This window comes from Cyrtonyx montezumae, unplaced genomic scaffold (assembly GCF_038088225.1).
Source record: "Cyrtonyx montezumae isolate F1298 unplaced genomic scaffold, pur_monq_1.0 scaffold_10, whole genome shotgun sequence".
Lineage (NCBI taxonomy): Eukaryota > Metazoa > Chordata > Aves > Galliformes > Odontophoridae > Cyrtonyx > Cyrtonyx montezumae.
In genome coordinates this window covers 46,822,907-46,846,271 of record NW_027071826.1, presented here as the reverse complement: position 1 = coordinate 46,846,271, position 23,365 = coordinate 46,822,907, and the positions used below count along the sequence as shown (strand labels likewise).

The 23,365-nt window shown below is 36.3% G+C and overlaps 1 protein-coding gene across 8 annotated transcripts in view; it reads right to left on the bottom strand.

Moving 5' to 3' along the window:
• The window catches only part of SOX6 (SRY-box transcription factor 6), a 361,252-nt gene that overhangs the window by 246,985 nt on the left and 90,902 nt on the right, over positions 1-23,365 (bottom strand). For 5 of the 8 annotated variants that reach the window (XM_065755267.1, XM_065755268.1, XM_065755270.1 and 2 more), the window contains exon 1: positions 10,531-12,799. The exons of 1 other annotated variant lie outside the window; for it this stretch is intronic. The gene's annotated coding sequence lies outside the window, so the exon portion shown is untranslated. Of the gene's footprint in view, positions 1-10,530; positions 12,801-23,365 lie in introns of those variants that run through there. 2 more of the 8 variants (XM_065755269.1, XM_065755275.1) reach the window with 1 other exon arrangement.

Sequence of the window (23,365 nt, the reverse complement as noted above, 5' to 3'; positions counted from 1 at the left end):
GCATGGCAGTATGGCAGAATATCATAAAGGCCTATAGCTTACTTAAACAGCTTGTGTCTTAAGACTCTACCAATTTTTATCTCTAGTCATCAGTCACCTCCAGGATTTTATGCTTTTTGATATTTCAATACCTCCTAACTGGTTTTCAAGCCTGGGTGCTGTGGAGAACAGATGCAAGAATTTGAACAGAAATGATCCACTGCGATCCCAAAAGATTGCTTAAAAATCACCAGAAATATAGTGAGTAAAGTGAACTGAGAAACTTAACTGGACATTCCCAATTCCTAAATCTTTGAGCAAAAGCATGAACTCGCTGTTATCAATATGCCTTATCAGTTGAATCAAAGAATGAGAAGACAGAGTAAGTCAAGAAAACACATCATAGCAGAAGCAATAAAGGAGAGGGGATCCCACTATGTTAAAGACAGTGTTAATAAACATGTATTAAATGTTGTGCGTTGGTTTATTTCAGAAAATTGTAGAGGAGTGTACAAACTACTGGCAGCATTATGATCATTCTAGCAACATTATAATACATTTGTTTCATTATGAACGCACTCCCTACAATTCAAAAAACTAGGATTATCACGCAAATGTGCCTCTACATTACAAACAATACTCTCACTAAAACACTTTTTTATGAAAGCCTGGAGTAAATAATATTCTGATTTTAAGACTGTCATACTTTTAAGAAAATGTAGAAAAACTTAAACATTGCAGGAGGGAGCTCATGCTCTAGGCTTCACCAAGCAATCAGCAAGGCATCTGGCATGCTACAAAAAACCTGCAAAATGCAGCAAGTAAATCATGTAACACCCATTCAGTATCCTGCAAAGCACACAGTGGGGAGCTGACACATTATTAACTGACTGTAATTTTCACAAACTGTAACATACTAAGAGCCTTATGACATACATGTGTGAAATATATTTATATACGCTATAAATATATATGCTTTTAATGTATGTTAATTGAGATACTTCAATTAAATCATTGGATCGCATCTGTCTTCAAGTTACTGGAATCAAATTCATTGATTATTACTGTAAACAAATTTGGGGAACACCTCCATCTCAACCATTTAATAAAATCACAAGATAGTATGTTACATGACAAGGGAACAAGATGAGCAACAGAAAAGATAACCTTGGTAAGAGTGATTATAAAATGGACTCTCCCTTGACTAAGACCATTGGTATCAAATTACCTGAAAAATAAACTTGCTGAATTACTGTTCTTTCAGTGGAAAAAATCCACAAGATTTTTTCCACTGAAATCCATCATCCACAATGCATGTTCAAAGGAATCTCAATGTGCCTTCCAGAGGGAAAGAACTGAAGATAGAATTATAGAATCATCAAGGATGAAAAAGACCTCTGAGATCATCTAGTCCAACTATCCACCTACTATCAATGTCACACACTAAACCATGTTTCTTAGTACCTCATCTACGCATTTCTTGAGCACCTCCAGGGATGGTGACTCAACAACCCCCCTGAGCATCCCATTCTAGTGTCTGAGCACTCTTTCAGAGAACGCCTATCCTAGTACTCATCCTAAACCTCCCCTAGCACAACTTGAGGCTAATCCCTTTTGTCCTATCTATAATTACCCAGGAGAAGAGGCTGACCCCCATCTTGCCACAGCCTCCTTTCATGTCATTGTAAAGGGCAATAAGGTCCCCCTTGAGCCTTCTCTTCACCACACCAAGCAGCCCCAGTTCCCTCAGCCACTCTTCATAAGACTTGTGCGGCCCTCCAACCCGTTCTTAATCCAGCAGAGTGTACCATTCCAGGTCACAAGCGATCAGCTTCCCTGAGGATGACACAGACCTCACCTTTCAACCGCAGCATTTTGCCTTTTGCCCAAGTAAAGATTTATAAAACTTTACAGATGTGAATCTGCCCCTTTCAGAAGCAGCAAAAAGTAATTGTGCAAAGGACAGAGCACTGACTTTTGAAACCTTACATTGTTCTACCACACATGGAAATCATGTGAAGTCTCAAAGTTTTGTAGTAGAAAATGGCACCCTACCAACTCTCATAACAGCCTGCCAACCTGCAGATAGTCTGCTTGTACAGCGTCTTACACTTTCACATTTACAACCCTTAACAATACTCAGCAATTTCTATTTAAATAAAAGTAGATGGCATTAAAAAATTACAAAACACAGGCTAGATGTGAAAGCTGAGAACGTTTCCCTCGTTGTTGTCCATTATTCACTATGTATCATTCTCTTTCTTCATGAGGGCCAAAAAAATAAATCCAGTACAAACACAAAAGGCAAATAGCTTTTGAAGGCCAGGCAAATATTTGGAAAGCAAAAAAGAGATTTCATTTTTATCTCCAGATCATCCTACAATTTAATGGTTAGTGGAGAGGGGTTTCTTTCTTCTGTCTTCCTTGTTTCTGTTTTTAAGGGAATGCTGTGGGGGAAGGTCCACACCATAGCTAACAGAATGGTTATCAACCTATAAACTATAACAATTGGGTAACAAAGGTTGGTTAATTTTACCGTGTTTGTTAACAGAACAGAGAGAAAAAGTGCCAGTGAAAAAGGACTTTTTAGGTGTCAAACCAATGTACTAAAAGCTTGATCCAATAAAATTTTTAAACTCTGAAAATTTTATGCTTGATCTTATAATCATGTATGTAATTTATAAATGAAGTGCAGATGCCTGAATAGAGCTTAATGATTTTAATGAGATTTCTCAGAATTCAAGTAACCCCACTCCATGGACTAAAGAGAAATACTTGGGCATACAAATATGTCAGTAGCATTAAACAGAATTAAAATGTAAGAAAAAAAGATCTACAGGCTAAAGCAGCAAAGCTGTTAAACCATTATCAGTGAGCCTCCAATCAACTAGCAGAAAATGACTTCTACGTGAGTATGTGGAACTAATTTGAAAACACTGCTTGGTAGCATTAAAGCTCTTGAAACCAAAATGGAATACAAAAGCTTTCTTTTGTTCCTTTCTCACTAGTCTAGGATTCTCGGGTCACCACTGAACACAAGTGCACATGTTCAGTGGTTCAGTAAAATGGGGTTGATGCTCTCACGGCAATAGCAAATCTTTACCAATCACACAAGAATTCCAGCAATTGTATCAATTATATCTGGTCCTTTCATTCAGATCAGGCTCGTAGCATATTTTTGGAATATGTATAAAAGCCACAACAAAGGCCTCACCTATGTTACGAAGAAAGCTTTTTTGGCTTCCCTGTTTAGAAAGTTTAAATCACAGCCTCTGTATATAAGAGAGTATTAAGTATCATGTGAGGTAAAATGTTCAGTTCAATTAATTAGCTGGTGAGAGTAAAATTATTTATATCAAAATGACAGCATTTGGTAGTTTGCCTCCAAATCAGCTTTCCTAATAAGGTTAAGTGTAATCAAGGGACAAATTGATTTATACTCAGTTATCTTCACTCTTAGATATTCTCCTATATAGTTCAAATTTCCAGATAAAGAAATGTGTATGTTTAGATTCTTCATTCTGTGTTTCTATATTGAATCCTGTGTTTGTCATCAAGTACAATAAAACATGCTATAACACTACTTAATACATGATTTTCAACCTACAAATGTTTTTCAAATAGCTATTTAAAATTATTGAGCAGCAAAGGATTAAATTTCTCTAAATGTTCAACTATATTTCTCTATGATTACAAACTGATAGAGGTTAATTTAAGAGCCATCTGCTATAAGACTTTTAAAAATGTAGGCACAAATATTTTAGCAAAAAAGCTCTCTTTCAGAGTATAAACAAACAAACAAAAAAACACTTTGGGACTGATCATCTGTCCACTGGCTTCAAGGGTGCGAAAAAAGGCTTTATATATGTTCAAGCTGTAAAGTGATAAACAGTTCTAACTGGAAAGGTTTGATCAGCAAAGTAAGATTAATACTGGAAAAAATGTAGGAAACATTTATAGATCAAAGCTATAAAACCATAACAAACTATTTTCTAACAAAATAAATAAATAAACACCTGAAAGTCATTTTGGTTAGGCTCTTTTACAGTTTTCACAACAATAACCACAAAATACAGGTTAAAGGGCAACACAAACAACAAGAAAAGGAATTATGTTGCAGACTAACAAATAAATTAGGGGACACCTCACATGGTGACTTCTATCAAGTTAATGATCATGCTACTTCTACAGATAACAGAGAGGAAACTGGTCTATGATAACTTTTTCCTTTAAGTTCTTGGGAGGGGAGTTGAGGGGTGAAAATCAACTCAACAAAGATCATTTAAATGACCTCTGTAATCTCTAAAAGCAATTTAATACATATTTTAGGTAATATATAAATAAGTACAACATCCAATTCCCTTTTTAAATTTTAAGTCCTGAAAGTGCAAAGTGGATTGTCAGGATGGTTATAAGTCCGTTGACATGCTGGAGCAGGCGCAGCCCTTTTGTAAGTGAAACTGCTACCCCGGTTGTGAAGACTTGGAAGTATACTAATCATTACCAGTCTTATCAATTCTCAATATTCTGGCTGACAGTGTACTACTCCTATAAAATATAGAATGTCATCTCTGCAAGTGCCTATAATAACTAATATAGTCACTACTTGACTACATTGTGTACATCATAGTACAAGAACAAAATCTTAACTAGTAAATTTTCGAAAGCATTGGTCACTTACTAATCTAGGTCTAACAACCACCACTCAGGATTACAAAGCCAGGCACTTTGAAAGTAACAATAAATATTTTTTTTTTTCCCTCCGTTGCTTACTGCATGGCTCAGTCTCTCTAGACTTGCCTGGAACCAGTCAATCCGTTTTGTATGGTTTTAATAATTTATGAAGATGTATTCAGATATATGGGCACATTTTTAGAATTGTTACTGCACTGCTGGAGATGCAGAATTAAAATCAGAACATCACCACTAATGAATTAAAATTCAACTAAGTATTAGTTGGTTTTCAGTGGTGCAGATGCAGTAAATCATTTTTCCATATATGCCACTATACTGTTGAAAGCGTGCAGGCAATTTTGTTTCCAAGACTTCTATGCTCACCTACCAGTTAAGCATGTTGACCGTACCCTTAAAGGCTAGTGGTCAAAGAGCACAAAAACACTCCTTTCTTTTTTGGCACCCATCTGCATTTCTAACTTATTCCCTGAAAACATCAATTTTAGGAAAATGAAAAAATGACATCTCAGACACAATAGAGGAGTTACTATTGATACTAGCAGATGAAGTAGTCACCTCTTACTGGTTTCACTTGCATGCCAGAGCTAGCAGCAGACAGTGTGGCACAGTAACTCTGAATTCCATGTTGCAATTGCAGGATGCAGAAGAGAATAATCATAGCCAAGTTCACAAACTAACTTCAGAACAATACTGATATGACAAAGCAGAACCTGATCCTCCCTGAAATAAACCGTTATTCCTGATTGCTTTAGCTGACTTCAACAATTCCAAAAACTTAGCTCCTTCTTTAACACAGAAGATCTAGGCAAGTACGCACTCAGCTCCCACGTCTGAACCCTGACAAGTAGAGAGGGTTAATACTCTCTCACAACATATTAGCTCCTTTCCTACTAGGAACGTAGAACAAAATTGCAGGTTTTTATTTGACCTTTACATTAAACAACACTGTTTACCAGACAGTTGTGCAGGGTCGCAAGCAGCTGCTTATTTTTGCCTCAAAATTGTGCCCCTAATACGATGATAGTGCTAAACAGACTAAGGGAGAAGGGGAGAGAAGAAAAAATAATCAACATACTAAAACTATTTCTCTCAAAGAATCACAGACGAGAATGATTCAGCATAAGCACTAGTAAACCATATATATTATAAGCCATATATTATTCCATATAGTAAACCATATATTATTCCAATAAATGCTGAATGCTTACTCCAGTTTAAAGAAGGACAAAGACATATATGATTTAACTCATGTTTTGCATGCAAAAATTCAGACTAATGCTTATGTATATGTTTGGTCTTTTTTTTTTAATCCAAGTTAATAGGAAAGTAGAATGAATATTTTTAGGTCTAAATTAAATAAATGTCATGATGAAAAGTCTGTTTGAAAGAAAATGAATGTAAATAGTTAGCAAGCAAGCTGTAATTCACACTCAAGTTTAAATAGATGATTCTCTCGCCATAAAATGGTAGGAAACTTGCACACGCACATAGACTACCAGGTGTCAGACAAACTACGATATACAGCCTACATAAGCCACCCCCTATCCATTAGGTAGAGGCCAAAAGAGGATCATCTCCTTCCCTGACGCCCCTCAGTATCCATGCATTACATCACAGAAGCACCCAACTTGGCCCCCAGGGCAATCAATGGAGGTTGGTCCTCCATGAGCCCAGCCTCATCAGTCTGGTTAGTAAAATAGAGCAGTTTGTGGGACAACAGTTGATCTACTGTCCTTTGGCTCTCACAAACTTGGATGAATACACTTAATTTGTTTGGGGGGGGGGGGTTGTTTGTTTGTTGGGTTTTTTAGCTACAATTAAAAATTTGGAATAATTAATAACTGCTGATAAATGCTGATTTATTCTATCTTGGAAGAAATGCCAACAGATTCTCCATTACATCTATAAAATACAACAAAAGTCTGTGTATCAAAACAGTAAGGGGATTATGTTTTACACTTCTATGGATGTTAGAAACTATCATCCTCTTCTACCACAAAACCATATTCAGACAAAGAAAAATGACACATTTGATTACTCCAGGATTTAGTAGCTGAAAATAAAATAACGTGTCTTCAAAAATTCACTATTCCATGAGTCTCTTAAAACACTCTTGAAATATGTTGGATATAATAAAGAACACGTGTAACTTGTAATGAGGAAAAAAAGGAACAAAATATTTTAAAACCATGACATCCCCGTAACAACATGTGATTCCATTAACTCTTCATGCTGCCCTCTCTTTGCAGCTATCTAAAATACTATTTTCCATCAGACAGCAAAAATGCTAGTCCCATAGCCAAAATGAAATCTGAAAAGAGTTGTCTCTACATTATCACTGATTGATCCAGAGTTGATAGATACCTACAAACCTAATTGGCATTTTCTAAAAGCACTGAACACTCAGCAGCTTGTGCAGAAGGTAGAACCCACAAGAGACTAGGCTTAGTGGTCTGCTTTATTAAGTTGTTTATATTTAATAGGTTTAAGTATTTTTCAGTTCTAATATTTTAAATTTTTTCTTCCAAAAGTGGAGTCGTGCTTCTACATATATTCTCCTTTGTCTCTCTTATAGACATAGAAACCTATATGCAAAATCACAAGATCATACTGAATTTAATCTTCTTTTTTTTTTTTTTTTTATGATGCAACCTTGTAATTTTTCATCCAGTCACTCAAAGCTGCTGATGCTCTGCAAGGACTCTTCAAGAGCTGGAGCTGACCGTGAGCTCCTTTGGTAATGGAATAGCCCAAAGCACAGCTAAGTACCAGCTGCACCATATTTATCTACTTGTTTATGAAAGAGTTTCCCCCTCATTGTGTAGATAACTGACCTTAGCCATAGCTAATAAGACATGAGCTTCCTTGAACTATGCAGTTTTACACTGAATCTTATAAAATACTTCAGTGTTATCCACATAGCCTCACTGAGCTCCTAATGAACTGAAACACATTCTCTCTCCAATACTGTCATCAAAGATGAGGTGTGGTCCAAGAAACAAAAAACTCTGGCCCAACCTTTGCTTTGGCCATCTGGTTCTGTAAGCAAGTGTCTTGCTAGCACCAGGTTTTTATAAAGTAGAGAATGCAGTAACATGTAGATATTCAAGCTCCACCCCACTGATCATGTCATCTTACAGTCCCAACCAAGTCACGGTGGGAAGGGTTTGCTTGCTACAGGTAATCCTGCTTCAGCAGCCACCCCTAAGTTACAGCTGTTTCCAGATGTACAGCTGGTTAGTCAGAGACCTCTGGAAATTACTCCAGAAATCCATGGCTTCCCTGCCTCAAGCCTTTGAACAGGCCAGGAGTAAGTTTGCACTGAAGAAAAGGCAGCAGTATCACTCAACATGTTCCATGAAACTAGTTCTACTAAATCAGATGATGTTCTTATCAACCTATTCCAGACGCATCAAACTAAAACAAACTTTCTTTTTTTTTCTTTTTTTTTCTTTTTTCTTTTTTCTTCTGTTTTAAACAGACAACTGAAAAGCTACAACTAGCACAAAAGCAAGTTAAAGTAGAACCCTGAAGAAATGGCTGCTGGGGGGGACTTTTTCACTTTATATGATATTGTTAAGTCTGAAATGCATCACCGGAATGAGCACAAAAAGAGTTTCTGCTCTTTTTTCTTCTTTTTATATTTTAGAATTTTACTTCCTTCATATTACTATAAACTAAAAAGTTAAATGACAGTTAATTTACAGTGGCTTATAGCTGAGGTTTTCCAAGGCTATTTCTCTTTAGTTGTGGGTAAGTGGCATTTGATGATTTAGGATTCTGCTAATAAACTAAAACAATAGATTTGAAAATGTCTGTTAAAGTCTGTCACTTGAACCAGTACAGTGCTAGAGCTCAAATGTCAGTTACACATGCATAGAAAATACAATAAATCCTGAAATACTTCTACTAAACCCAACCAATTTGTCTAATTTCAGGCTTAATACACACACAAGCAATACAACAACCTTTAATCATTCCACATAATCACACAGCAAGTTTAATTTTGTTGGGTTTGTATTGTTGTTGTTGTTGTTGTTGTTTCCACAGAACTACACTGGTTGTTCCTGACAATGTTCCAAGGAGAGCATTCCAAAGATTCACTCGTGCAGGAAAACATTTGAGCTCAGCTCAGTTGCCAGCTCTTTCCTAATTTTACAAGTAGCTTTCCCATTCTGAATCAAGCATTCTTCTCCAACAGTTAGCAGAGCTTCTCTAATTTAACTTTCATTTTTGCCTTAAACATCTGGGAAACTTCATTCCTCTAATCAGTTTCTTACTTTCCTCCACTAATTACAATCTTGTTTTTCCACGTATATCATTTCCTGTGTTGATAATTTTGCATCATCGGTTTTCTTGCTCTTTATATATTCCCTAGATTCTAGTGCTCCAAGTCAGGCAAAGCAGCCTTTTTGTGATGTATTCTAAAAAATACTGGGATAAAACATGCCAGAAGGAGTTATTTGTTACCCTATATCTGAATGTTTAGCAGAGCTTCCAAAACATCACCATCTGTTGCCCTGCTAGCTCTATCCTCAGAAATTCTGGGATTTCACTTTACTCAAAGTCAACGAGCCGCTCTTCAGAGAAGCTGACCGCCAGCTGCCTCTGCTCGAGTAGGCCAAAGTTACAGGTGAAACAGTGAGGCCTGTCAACCAACGCCACTTCCCTTTTCACTTTCCTCACTGCCTGTTCCTCCCTTCTTTACCTTTCGCCTTTGCCCTAGGCTGTATCAAGGGGGTTTTTTTTCTGTGTGGCTCATGAAGGGTTACCACGTCGAACTAAAATGCTTACAGGGGCTCAGCCTTCAGACTTAGGTTGCTTTGCTTTTAATCTGTTGGTGGTTTGTTGTGTTACTGTTTTTTTTTTAATTCCTGTAACACCACAGTCTCTGTCACACAGCTTTCAGACTGTTACAGAGAAATAAGCTAAAATCTGAGAATTACAAACTCTCTTTCACCGTGTAGCAACACTACATGTATTTTATGCTATTCTCCAAGCAAATCAGATTTTTTTTTAAATGCTGCTAATTCAGGTAACAGGATCCAACTTAGGAAAAAAAAAATCATTCAGCATTGTTTACACTTTCTATGTTTCTGTGTTAACTGCTACTATTTACAACAGTTTACAACAGTAAACAAAATAGTGAAGACTGTTGAAAATGTAAATGCTTACCATACCTATAGATTAATATAACTAATATAAATACAGAAGGTCAAAGTTTTCCCAAGACAGAGGTATGAGACTTCAGCATAATTAGATTATATGCATTGATATAATGGTTTGGTTTGCATTTCTCTATATAAACATGGTGGCACATTTACCAAACATCCATTTTCCTCTAACTTAAGATCATAGATTCTGAAGCCCCACCAAAAATATATATTTTTTTAATGAAAACAAACACGTTCACAATATTTCCAAACAAATTTGAATATGTCATTCATACCATGTGAAAACTGAAGTCTAATAACCCTGCAAGCGAAAAAGCTCTGCAACATAAAAGCTTCCATAAATTTCTACAATATGTTCAAGAACAATTAAAGAAAGAATTACAAAATACATTAGCTTGCTGTTGCAAAGAACTCATCAGGTTTTGTGATCAGTTCTCACACTTAGCTACGAAACAATAAAAAATTGTTGAGATATTTCACAGTTAAATATACTCCACAGCTTGTAGTTCTTCTTACCAACATTAAAGCACAACTTTATTTCATTCATTTGAGGAAGCTGAGAATCAACACATGCTGTTTCATGTGCTGACAGTTTAAGGAAATCAACTAAGATTCTTTTAAAATCTAAATTCTTCAATGAAAAACAAATGAAAGATTTTCTTTGAGAAGATGTCTAGCTTACCTTGCTTTGCCATTCCACACCGACAGTCCGAACAATATTATCAGCTCTTCAGGTACTAATTCTTGCTAACTGGAAGGATATTTTCTCTCTTGCCGGATTAATAATCAACTTTCCTGATAGTTCATTTGTAATTCTCTGCTGGTTAACCCTTTGTATATCTCCCATTTTGAGTTCAGCAGCTTACACTGTGCAGTTCATTTTAATATGAATGTAACAAAATATTTGATAAAACGCACACATAATTAAAGTTCTGAAAAGAAAACTTCAGACTAGATTATTTCAGAAAACTAAAAACTTATGATACATAAAATAAGGTTTTCTTCTTCTTAGAGATTTTACTTACTAAACCTAGGAGCTAAGTAAACCAAAGCATCAACAAACTGAAAGCAGGCAAGTCCACTGGCTCAAAAGACAGCATGCTCCCAAATAGCTACTCGCCTCTTCAGTGTACGTGCAAACATGACACGTCTGCTGAACTCTGAAAATAACATTTATTATTATTGAATACTGTGCTGAAAAATTACCACAGTTATCAGTTTGTGCAAGGCCGTCCATCTGTGTTGTCAGAAAGCAAGAGCAAGAGTGGCTGGGAGTGAAACAGATAAGAGAGGCCCAGAATAGCTAAAAAGGGGAGTTCAGACAAGGTCAGCACAGTTTAAGATGGGATACCTAATAGTTACACATAGTTTTATTTCTCCAAAATAATAGGAGTGAATTATACACACATTTTATCAGTTTCTTAAGAATTCAGTGTATTTTGGCAACTCTGTTGTGGAAGTAAAAGAAAGCCAGGAAAGGTATTAGAGATCTAGTAGTGAAAGGTGAAACAATCTGAAAATCTGAACCTGAAGAAGCTGATCTTTCTTTTGGAGGTAAAAGAAGGACCCTAGGATGTGCTTTGTTTGTGGACAGAGGGAAGAGAAAGAGGAAAACTTGTTTTGCGGTTGACTAAGATATCAGTATGTAAAACTGAGAAATCATATGAAAGGCCTTTTTTTTTTTTTTTTTCTTGAAAACAACTACTTGGGGGTTTTTGGATGCCACGGGAAAAATATAAAAGATGACAGCTTTGTCTACTAACAGAACTGCTTTCCTCATAAATTGTGTTTTATTAAATTTATGCGACGTGTTTTATTTAACAATAATGCAGAATTTTTGTTTCTCCTGTTTTGTTTTTCACAAAAGACACGGGGACACAGTCACCTAACGTTATTGCATAGCACAGAAGAGACTTTAGCTATTTCCCTTTATGTGAGAGAAGTCCTATAGCAAATCTGTTTTTACACAACTGCAGGTCTCTGATCTCTCTAACACTCTTTACTGTAGCAACTAATGCAGTTTGCTATAAACTTTATCTGATATTTGCTGTAGAATTTATGATAAAATGCTATAAAGTGTTGAAGCAAATTTATTTCATATTTATAGTTAATTTTATTCTGTGAGCATTTGAAGGAAAACCTTTTAGGAGCACCAATAATGTGAGAAAGCTACAACAACTAAATTTATTGTTAAGTATCGCATCAGTGGTACTCCTGGGGGCTCCTCTTCATGGGAAGAAAGCTTAAACAACATTTTCTAACTCACTGGATTGCTTCCCAGAGATGTGATGGCCTACAGAGGCTGTGCTGAACAAAGCAGACTGAAATAGTAAGTCAGTAAACAACCCTTCTCAGAGGATGGTCACAAATAAGTGCAACTTTGTTTAATAAAGGCAAATCATAGCTATCTTTTGTTCTTCAGAAGGCGCATTATCTTCCTCTCCTGTTTCACCTGACTAAGCTGGTGGTATCTCTTCCATCACCTGACTTCGTGGTTGGCTAGAAATAATGGGGCAGAACAATCCCCCATTGTTCAAAAGAGACAATGACCTTTCATGTCCTTGAAGCTCGCCATGACCTTTCATCTCTCCTAGCCTTCAATGGGCTCTCCTAACAACTAAAACTACTCTCAGTTAGGCTGAATTCCAGATTGTCATAAAAAGCCCTGTCCTTTCCAAACAAAACCAATTTTTACACCAAGGTGGAGGAGAAACACAGGTCCATTGTTCCCTCACAGATGGAAGTTAGAGTTACTAAGGCAACAGCTCTAATCCCCCTTTTTACCACCTTTTTCACATCACTGGCCTATCAAGTGTGCTACCTTTTAACTCATAAGCTCAAAAGCTGGTAGTCTAACTGACTGCCCTAATTAGCTACGATTTTCACAGTATAGACAACATGATGAGCTAATCGAAATTTGCAAAATAATGACGTACCTCCAGCAAATATTCCTCCTCCTGAGGCCCAGTCTTAGAATAACAATAATGAGACCATTATTAGAGGAGGGCATTAAAATGCTGCACTGCTGCTAAACAGAGAACTTAATTGTTCTGGTCTTGTCCATTGAATCAACAACCTATTGTTGTGGACTTGAAAAATAAAGGACTGGAGAATGGGTGCCATAATGATTGGTCTGTGCTGCCATACCAGCACTCTGTAGAATTGTTTTCCTTTTGAAACTCTTGATGGACTAGTAGTTTTGTTTAAAAGTAATATAAAAGGCAATTGTCTGGATAAAAAGTCCTATTTATTGAAATCCTTAGAAGCAGTTGCATGGGTTTGTTCATGACCCCCAAGACAAAAACAGAGGGATCATAATAATGCTATTTGTAGAGACCAATGCTTGCAGTGACACTAGATAGCACTGTCCCGTCTGGTTACTGTAAAAGGAAGGAAGGCATTTCCTTTGCAGACAGAAATAATGACAGAAGGTCAAATACTGGACAGATCCAATTCATCTCTAAAAAGGAAGATGATTTATTAAAAAAAGAAAAAAGCAAAAAAAAAAGAAAACAATATAATTTTTTTTATGTATAGTTTAGAATTTGGGGTATAGATAAAACTTATAAAGGTATGTCTATTTCAGTCACAATACAAGACTTTTCATTTGCTTGGTTATTAAATATGTCTGACTTTGAGGGTTTTTTCCACACATTTTATGGAATCATTTCCTCAACACAGACATTGGGAAAGTGAATAATAAATATACCTTGAAATGGCAGTGACTCAGCTGATGTAAATGGTATTTTACTGTTAGCTTAGGATAATCTAATCTATATTTAAAATTGGGACTGGGAGGAAAAGATATCTAAAAATATACGTGTTTTTTTTTTAATTTTTAATTGATAAGGAAGTGAAATATGCAGTTGTTTATGAACTATTTAAGATAAACATGATCTGGAAAAAATATATCCCAAATTAAATACATATATATATGTATTATGTTTATATAATATATGTATATCATTCTATTTTAAAATTACACTGTATAACAGATTTATCTTTGAAAAAGAAATAAAAACTATGACAGTGTCTTTTTTTTATTGTTGTTTGCTTGTTTGATAGTTACCTCTCTTAATGGATCCTCCTATATATAAATTGCTCAAAAATAGCCCATGACTCTAGGTTAATATAAACAACCAGAAACAACCGATTCAGGCTAGCAAGTGTACCCATGGGAACTTTGTTATTTATTTCAATGGGAAAAAGTTTGAGTTCTAATTTTTTATTATTCTTGCTAACATATTGTAAATCTAAATGAAAAAAAAATAAAAGCGAAAAAGGAAGAGGGTAAAAAAAAGTAAAAAGAAAGAAAAGAACACAAAGTTAAAGGTTAACCCAAAAGGCATTTTCAGCAGTTTGTAGAATTGCTCACATAACATAGAGTTGTCTTGCATGACTCAGAGTACACGTTTTCTTTAAACTCAGGGTCTTTTCTTTCATAAATTGAAAAATGCCTAATATAAAGAAGTATTAAGTTGTAAATAAGACCTCTTGCTTCATTCAATCTATGCTTTGCTTCATTTATCTTCATCTTGTTAGGCTAAATTAATTAACAATCTCTGTGTTGCACACTTTCTCTTTTCATTACATCAAATAATAGCCAGGATATGGGAGAAAACCCTCACCACAGGGATCTTGAAACACTACCTTGAGGAAGAGTCTCTTACATATGTATTGCTTTAGCAATATTAACTAGCTAGATGTTACAACACTGATTAAATAGATTCTTCATTGCTTTAAATTAATGATCCTGATTTTGTAAGAAATAAATATATTTTTTTTAAATCAGAGGATTGCAATAGATCATGCTTACAATCTTTAAGCCACAAGTCACTAAGACAAAAAAAAAAAAAAGCATGAATACTCTTACTCAGTACTTTCATATTAAAAAATTGTACTTGAGTACAATTTCTGTGCAACTGTATACTCAGTTCCAAATACATTAATGCGTTAAGCCATTCAAACCACGATGCTGTGCCACTTGCCTGTGAATGTTCCGTACATAATTAATTGGATGACTGGGACAGTTTCATTGGTAAATCTGGTTATTTTAATACTGTAATGGCAAGCAACGTGCTGAACTATTAGGGAAGTTTTCTTCCTTTAACCTACATTATGGCATCTAGTGCAAAAGGACAAAACGGTAAAGCCTTTTTTAATCTCACTCTGATCAAACAGCCCTCTTTCTCCAATCACAGCTTTGTGCGTGATATCTTTCTGCTAGTGTTTCTTATTTAATTAAAACAGACACTGACAGAAGGACATGGATTAGGACTGTAATGATGCATTTACTTAGATTAATCGGAGGCTCCTTTTGGAGTAATGGCTTAAACAAAGAACAAAAGGAAATTGTTATGAAACAGCCTTTTATCCCAGGCAAAGGTCACATTATGAGGTTTTTAATTTTGTCAGCCTCCGTTATATTGGGCCTTGCCACCGGAACATGAGAAGTGCTTCTCCCCCCTTCTCCCTCGAGTCAAGCCAGTTATTATAATACAGCCATTAAAGCTGCAAATTAAAATGTCTGATTTTAAACCATGTTGCTTAGCTTTCAAAACCCTCTAATTAGCATGTTGTACATTGTTGTGAAGGAAAGGAACCTAAAATGCTAATGACCCGCTGCCAGGTGACCAGACTGCTGTGCAAAATAATATGGACCCTTTCGAGTAGCAATAATAATAATAATAATGCCCTGCTCTGACGAATTACCCAGCTCCACAACTACTCTGCACCAAATGTGCTTAAAGAAACAAGCATGCTTCCAGCCAAAGATCAGAGTTCAGCAGTCAGCACAAGAGATTGTTGTATGTTAACTGGGGAGATGACCGTAAGGCACTGTAAGGGAAGAGAAAACCATTTGAAACCACCACAGGTACTGTGAGACGTGCAAAAGGCATGGGGAAGAGCACAGAACAGAAAGCTCTTATACTCTCAGGTAGAAATTGCAGGTGCCCTTCTGGAAATCTCAAAGAGTGAGCAAGACTCAGCTTGCTGCTTCAGAGCTTTATTTACAAAAAGGCAATAATTCATTAAAAGACCTCAAACAGATTTATTTTGTCCCTTCACAGTTAGTCATTCATTTAAGTTCACTGAACTTAAAATTAAAGTGCCAAATCTGCACTTTTTCCTGATAACTTGTGATATTTTCTCTAAAGCATTTTGCAGGAGGAAGTTTGACATTGCAACTTGAATTAGGGATTAGGGATTTGATTTAGTAGTTGGGTAGGGATAGTGATAGGAGGATGGTTGGACTAGATGATCTTGTAGGTCCTTTCCAACCTTATGAACCTATGAACCCATGAAAGACTCAAGCAAAGCAGAACACATATACTTAAACCTTATAGTACTTGAAGGTCTGATTTTTGAGTCCATGAGTTTTAGCAAGCTTACTCATTTCACAGAAAATTTTCAAGGAAAATACTCTCTTCTTACAGTGATAGAACGTGCCGTGACTTCCTTTATGAAATTGGAGCTGCAAAAATATTTATTTAATCTTCTGCACCACCTAAGCTATACACAGAACCAACCCTTCTCCGGTCACAGAGGCCACATCTCTGGCAAGCTGAAATGTCACACAGTACCTAGAGACTCACAACATGATACCAGCAAAGAAGCTAAAGCTTGCTGACAGTGCCAATGTTGGGACCAAGCAGCAGTGGTCCAGGCACCACAGAGAATACCTTCCTGAAAAGTCCAGAATAAATAGCTGGGCACTCAGGATTGACCTCATTCAACTTGTTGGGTTTGTTTGTTTGTTTGTTACCAACAGTTAAGGAAAATAAGCTTTCTCAGTAACTTGCTGCTTTAGCTATAAGTTTGGAGGTGGTTGGACCAGGAAACACACTGGCACGGTGTAGCAGTGTTCTTTTGAGATCTCACTAATAGGACGTTGGATGAGATGTTGAGGGCAGCGCTGGCCTCAATGGCTGCTCACAGGAAGATCTCTCCCAACCTTCAAGGGATCCCTAAATGATTGGTGAGGGACAAAAATGACTGCAAAGGAAATTTTCAGTCATTTTTATCCCTCATTGCATTCTATTGTACTTAGAAGTCCATCAGTCCAGAAACAAAGTCCTGTGCGATTCCAAATGCCAGCGTTCCCAAAAGCAGTACTCAACAGAAAGTACAATTCAATTCCTCTCCAGATAAACCACAAGCGAGCCATCTTAAGCAAATATAATATATAGATGACAATGGCTATGGTTTCGTCTCAAATCCACAAATCTACACTCTGCATTTCTATGCTCTATTTCACAGTATCCAGATTCTGCCATTTTTATGTCACTACACTCTCTCAGAATACAATCAAATTCTGAAAAAAGTTAACGACTTGCCCTTGAAAAATATTAACACAATTACATGTAAGTAACTGAAATGGCCTATGTAATAAAAGGAAAATACACTCAAGAGCAAGAAAAGTAAATTCAGCAAAGTTAACCCTTAAACACCTGAGTTGTTTAAAAGTTGACAAAAAAATATAAAAACCAACTGTGGTAAATGAAACACTAGTAAAAACTATGTAGTAGTACTCACTCTCACTCTGGTTGAAAATATGCTGACCTTCACGACAGTATTCTACAGCTCAGAGATACTACTGTCACCAGCCAGTGCCACCCTTTACTTATTTATTTAAGCTTAGCTGCTGTGCCATGAGAAAAAACAAATCTTGAGGTAAGAGAACCCATTTCTACAGATACATGCATGCATCATCCACCTGTGTTCCTCAGTTGCCTTTCAGCTATTAGTTTTTCACACCATCTCAGTGAGACAGAAAACTTACTGCTAAGATTATTTAAAACAAATACAGTAGCATCTAATGAGAACAGAACTTTGTGCAAAGTATAGGTGGCTCCATTCTTAAAAACTTGCAGCCAGGAAATTGGCATTATTTTCATTTGTGGCTGTGCAGATACTGTGTCTGTATAATTTATTCTAACAAAGTATTTAAAGATATCTTGCAGTGGTTACTGCGTTGATATGCACCTCACAGACACACCGTTCCCCAAAAGTTCTATTATTTCCTTAAAATATATGACATACACTATTGCTCTTTTAGTGAACAAGTAATAAAATCTGCATTAGTATCCTACACAGAACATGAATTCATGCTTTAAGATCAGAGCAGCTTAGATAGCAAATTATCTGCATCATTTCACATTTACTAGCTAGAGACCTGTCCGGGTACAGTCTGCGTACAGACAGTATTAGAACAATCAGCGCCTACATGGATGCAGCGCCATGTCCTGTGGTTTTTGCTGAATATCCACTTATGCTATAAATCAAAGAACAACAGTAATCCCGTAATCTAAGACTTCAGACTGACAAGACTCAGGCTGGCACAGCAGCAGCTACTGACATGGCACAGTGGAAACACTAGCAATGCAGAAATCATGCTGGTGCGGCGCAGAATAAGAGACTGATTGCGCTTTGATACATTATGAGTTCAACTGGACCCAACAAAGCACGTCTCTATCATAATAATCCCACAGACTCTGGAGCCCAGTACAGAGCAGAAAAGAGCCTACACACTCACCTACATGAATGCAGCTTTCCTGCACACAAGGTCACAATATGCTCTGCACTAAAGTGAAGTTGGCTTTTTACTCAGGTATCCCCATAGATTAGTCACTATACAGACTTGTATACAACAGAACCCATACAATATGGAAATATACATGGAACCCATATAACGATCACGTAATTAAATCCAATCCTATTCTTCAAGTAAACACGTACCCCCAACCACTAACACTGATTATACAGAACAGCAATTTTCTCTATCACATACAGTGAAACAAGAATAGTGCACATATCTGAGCACCAGTAACAGCTCTTTCATTTATCTCCTTATGTACAGTCTCAGATTTTTCCACGTACCTTTCTCTACAGGTTCTCTGCATCATATTCTACCTGGTCAGTCCCTCCTGGTATTGCTGTATGCACAGTTTGCACATGTCTCAGGTGAAAAGAAAGCATAGCTGTCTGATCTTTGGATTCCCAGAATGCTGTGTTTGGGTCATACAAAATAGTTTTGTTACTCTGAAGAACTACAGCAATAAGTATCATAAAGATTTGATTTAAAGGTCACTCATCATATTACGGTATACACCTCTAGAAATTCTTACCACTACTTAACTCTTCATGCAATCCCAGATATTCTATCTCATTCCAAAACTTCATTCCTACCTGGTTTGTGATGGAATGTATCAAATCCCTTATACATTTCTTACTCTGTTTTGGAGCTGTTGCCCCTGTGAGCATACCAGTGAACTTCACAATTGTAGCCTTCATATTTCCACATCTGCTAATTTTTTCTGTCATTAAGATAAACCAGATAAATGAATCACAAGCAGTCAGCTCTCCACTCTTTCAGCTATTACTGCTTGTTTTCAATAAATGGCAGAGCTGCCGTATGCCAAACTGTTTTCTGCAAGAAAATACTGAGTTATGCTATTCAGCACAGATTTTACAAGGGGTAGAAATTAAGTTGATAAACTGTTTCATGTTATATGTAATAGCAAAGCTACTCAACACATTTTCACATGCAGATGATATGCTCAATAAGCATTTCAAAAAATATTTGATGCATTTTTGTACACAAAAGTAGCCTGCACAAATTATCTGAAAATTTCACTGCAATTAAGTGAAAGGAAAATTACCTATATGCAAGCTTGGCTCAAATTTCAGTATAGAAACGCATGCTAGGTTTCAAGAGAAACTGCGCCAACCATAACTGCTAAGAGATCTAAGTTTGCTAGTTTGCACAACATGAAGAAGTTTATACACAGAAATGCATCATGCATATATAATTACATAGGCTCACAGTCACATACAAAAGATAGCCGTGTGGTCTCTCCTCAAAAAAAAATCCCCTAAGCACCTTCAAGCATTTAACTTACAATTCTTCCACTAGTCAAGATTTCCCAATCAGTGTTGCATAGGAAGGAGGCATGCAAAAGAATAAGGACTATTTTTGACTCTGTACCTTGCATTCTAATTACTTTTTTATGCCTTGGTTTACCCATGTGTAAAACAGGAGAAACAATGCCTTTATAAATCACCTTTCTAAACTGCTTTGAGATTTGCTGATAAAACAGGTGTATGAGGGAAACTGAATTGCTAAGCAGTCTGAAGCAGATATGCCTCAAAAGAGAAAAAAATTTTTTTTTTCCTTTTTCTACTCTTAAAACTTTCAATACACAGTCAAGAAGCCATACTATTGCATTGTTCCATCATAAAGTGGATCAGAACAGACAAATTAATCAAGTCAGTGAGTGCACTTTGTTTACATGCTATATCCTGCGCATATCTTTCCTAGGTTCAGACTGAAATCAAACTCCAGCTGCAATGGCTTTCAGGCTGACAGATCCCTCTGGAGCTGTGCCATCAGTGCTTCAGACCTGGAAGGTGCTGCAAGCACACACTTCCACTTACGCTGCTTGGACATGCGTACATCAAACGTTCACACTTCCAGCATCCCTTCAAAGGTATTCTTGTTGCAGTTTAGTAATGGGCAGCATCCGATCTTTGGCAGTCATTTCTTTTGCTCATGTAATTATCACAATTTTAAATCTTTCACTTCTAAAGAATGGAATTAAAATATATAACCTGTTAGAAAGGAGTTTAGACTTTGCTAATGTGCCATTTTTTATGTATATTAACATTTTGGGCAACATCTAAATCTTTACAAAATTCCCACTGCTGACACAACCAGAAACTGTTTCATACTGCTGAAAATGAAAGTGGTTTAGTCAGCAAAGTAAAATGAGGTTGAACCACCTAAATTATTGTAATATTCAGTTTCTCCAAGCTGTAAATCACATACATCGAGTACGAGATAACTTACTATGGTTATGAAATCTTGCTGATAATCACAGAGAACGAGCTGTAATCACGCTTGTTCTATGACATTTGTGAAGAACAAGATTATCCCTAAATGGACTTTGAAAACACAGCCCTCCTGATTTTCCATGAATATATGTATATGTTGATACATATACACATTCACTTTTGCGTATGTGTGTGCACATGTATACAAGTATATATCCCTATGCATACATTGATGTTTAAGCAAAATTATTAGGTTCTATTCTCAGCCTTTTCTTCATATCCAATCAGTTAGAGCAGATGGAAAAGTAGCCATTTCTTAGTAGAAAAGAAGGAGGAGGTGCCTGACAGAGGATACCACAAGTGCAGGACAAACAAGTGTCTTAGGAATCAGAGCAGCACTAATGGGAGGAGAATGAGAGAGGCAACGGCTTAGCAGAGCTCAAGAACTCCCTACAAAACCCCAGGAACTTCCTCCTAAGATCTGCATTTGACTTGAAACTTTGGTGAATATTTCCTTCTGATGGACTACTGCAGATTAGAGAAGGGGTGTGAGAAATCAAAGAGTTAAAAAACATAAGTCTATATAGAACTTTAAGATAACTACAGAGAAAATGATTAAGTCCTAGATAGAGGCTGTGTTTTGCTTTATTTTTGCCCTCAAGCCTGCACCTTTAGCCATAATGAAATGCATACTCAGCCTTCACTTGGTGAAATATTTGTGTTTCCATGCAGTTAAACAAATGTTTTTTTTAATTTTCTTTTAAAAATCACCTCCCACCCATGTTTCTCAAAACAATTGCTGTCTGAATATCATGAACAAGCTGTGCAGTAGTCATCTCTTGCCTCCATTAAAAGGGCCCTTTCCTTATTTCATCAGCCAGAGCATATGGGAAAATGATAGGAGTTCTCAAATAATGGAAGACATCTGAAAGGAATTCTAATTCCAGAATATTCCCACGTTCCAGTATAACTCCCAGCATATAATTGGCATTTGGCATAATAGTTTCAGCACAGACAAGAACAGAAGATCAAGGTAACCTTTTCTTACTTCTTTTACACACTGATATTCATTATTCCATTGTGTGTTCCTTTTCCTCTGTTTTTCCTGAGCCTTTGTATGAAATATGAAGAACTTGCAGTTATGATTATCAAATTTATAGTGTGTGCTTGCTGTATCACACATTATAGTCTCATAGTTGTTTGCCCTGCAGTATGAAAGATTTGCATAGTGTTTAAATGAGTGAGATCTGTACAAACTATGCTTAAAATATTATTACATTTATATGTTTTTCTATATGAACTAGTAAAACAAAATAATTTTATATTCTACTTTAGGGCAGCATTTTACTACAATTAAATGAAAAGGCTTAGCTCTGCTACTTCTTTGAAAAGAATCACGACCAAAAAGATATAATTTTAGGAACCATAACTAGGAGATGATAAAGAAATTCTGTCTATTTCCATATGAGGTAATATCACAACCAAATATATCTTGTCGATATTTAAAATCTGAATGTCTTCCTTTTTGTAATATCCGTGTGCAGAATTTATAGAGGATCTTTGAAAGAGAAAAAAATTAAGCACTTGCCTTTAATCCTGGGGTTTTTTTTCCTGTTGTGTTTTTTTTATTTTTTGTTTGTTTATTTTTTAAATTCATTACCTGCTCCCTTCCCATCACTGCTGACCATCAGTGCAGCACCATACCTCCAGCTGTGAGCTTGAACATACTGCTCCCTGAAGCCAAAACATGTGCTGCTTTTCTGATTTAAGGACACGGGACATTGGATGTGAGGAAGAAACTCAAGCTTCCATTTCTTTTGAATCTCAGTGTCACTACAGTAATGGGGTATATGACAGAGTGACCTAGGCAATATTACAGGAGAAGCTGCAGCAACTGAGATTATAGAAAATTATCACATCTTTTAGAAGCAATGCAATATTGTGTCATTTGGAGAGGTAAAAACTCTTTAAACCATGTTTAACATAAGATTAGCTAATAATCTACAAACCTAATTAGTAAGACTTTTCTGTTTTTGAGCACATTAAATCCTATGCACCTGACATCACTCCTCTCAGGGAGGACTGTCTACTAAGAGGAGAATTCTCACACAGGAAATTTAGCCTGTTAGGCACAGACAGAAGGAAGGATGGAAGGATAGTAAATATCAACAAGGAAAGAATAGGTTGCTTTGGCAGTTGTGCAACAGACTCAGAAAAATAATTTTAAAGGAAGCTATACTTTCGCTATATTTTCTCCTTATGAAGTCCACAGTGCACACTGTATTGTGTGGTGCACTCTCTTAATTTTCCAAGATTCAGCCTGAGTCTGATGGTGTTTTTCATAAACTTTAAATAACGTAAATAAATGTAAAAATTTTAAAAAATAAATAATGTAAATAATTTAACATTTTCATAAAATTTATACATTAAAAAGGACATTTTAAAATGCTACTTCCGTAGAGAAGAACTAGCAGATACCAAGAATCTAAAAAACACCCATCAAATGTGAACGCGTTTCAATCTGAACTTAGGTTAGCATAGACAATGCACTACACAGAGCAGAAAGCTTTCAGAAACCTTACAAATTACATGAATCTGTAAGTTACAGTATTACTGCATCAAAGTAGTCGTTTAGGCACTTTATTGCTAACTGCCAGATGTTCTGCATTATTCCATGTTGTTAG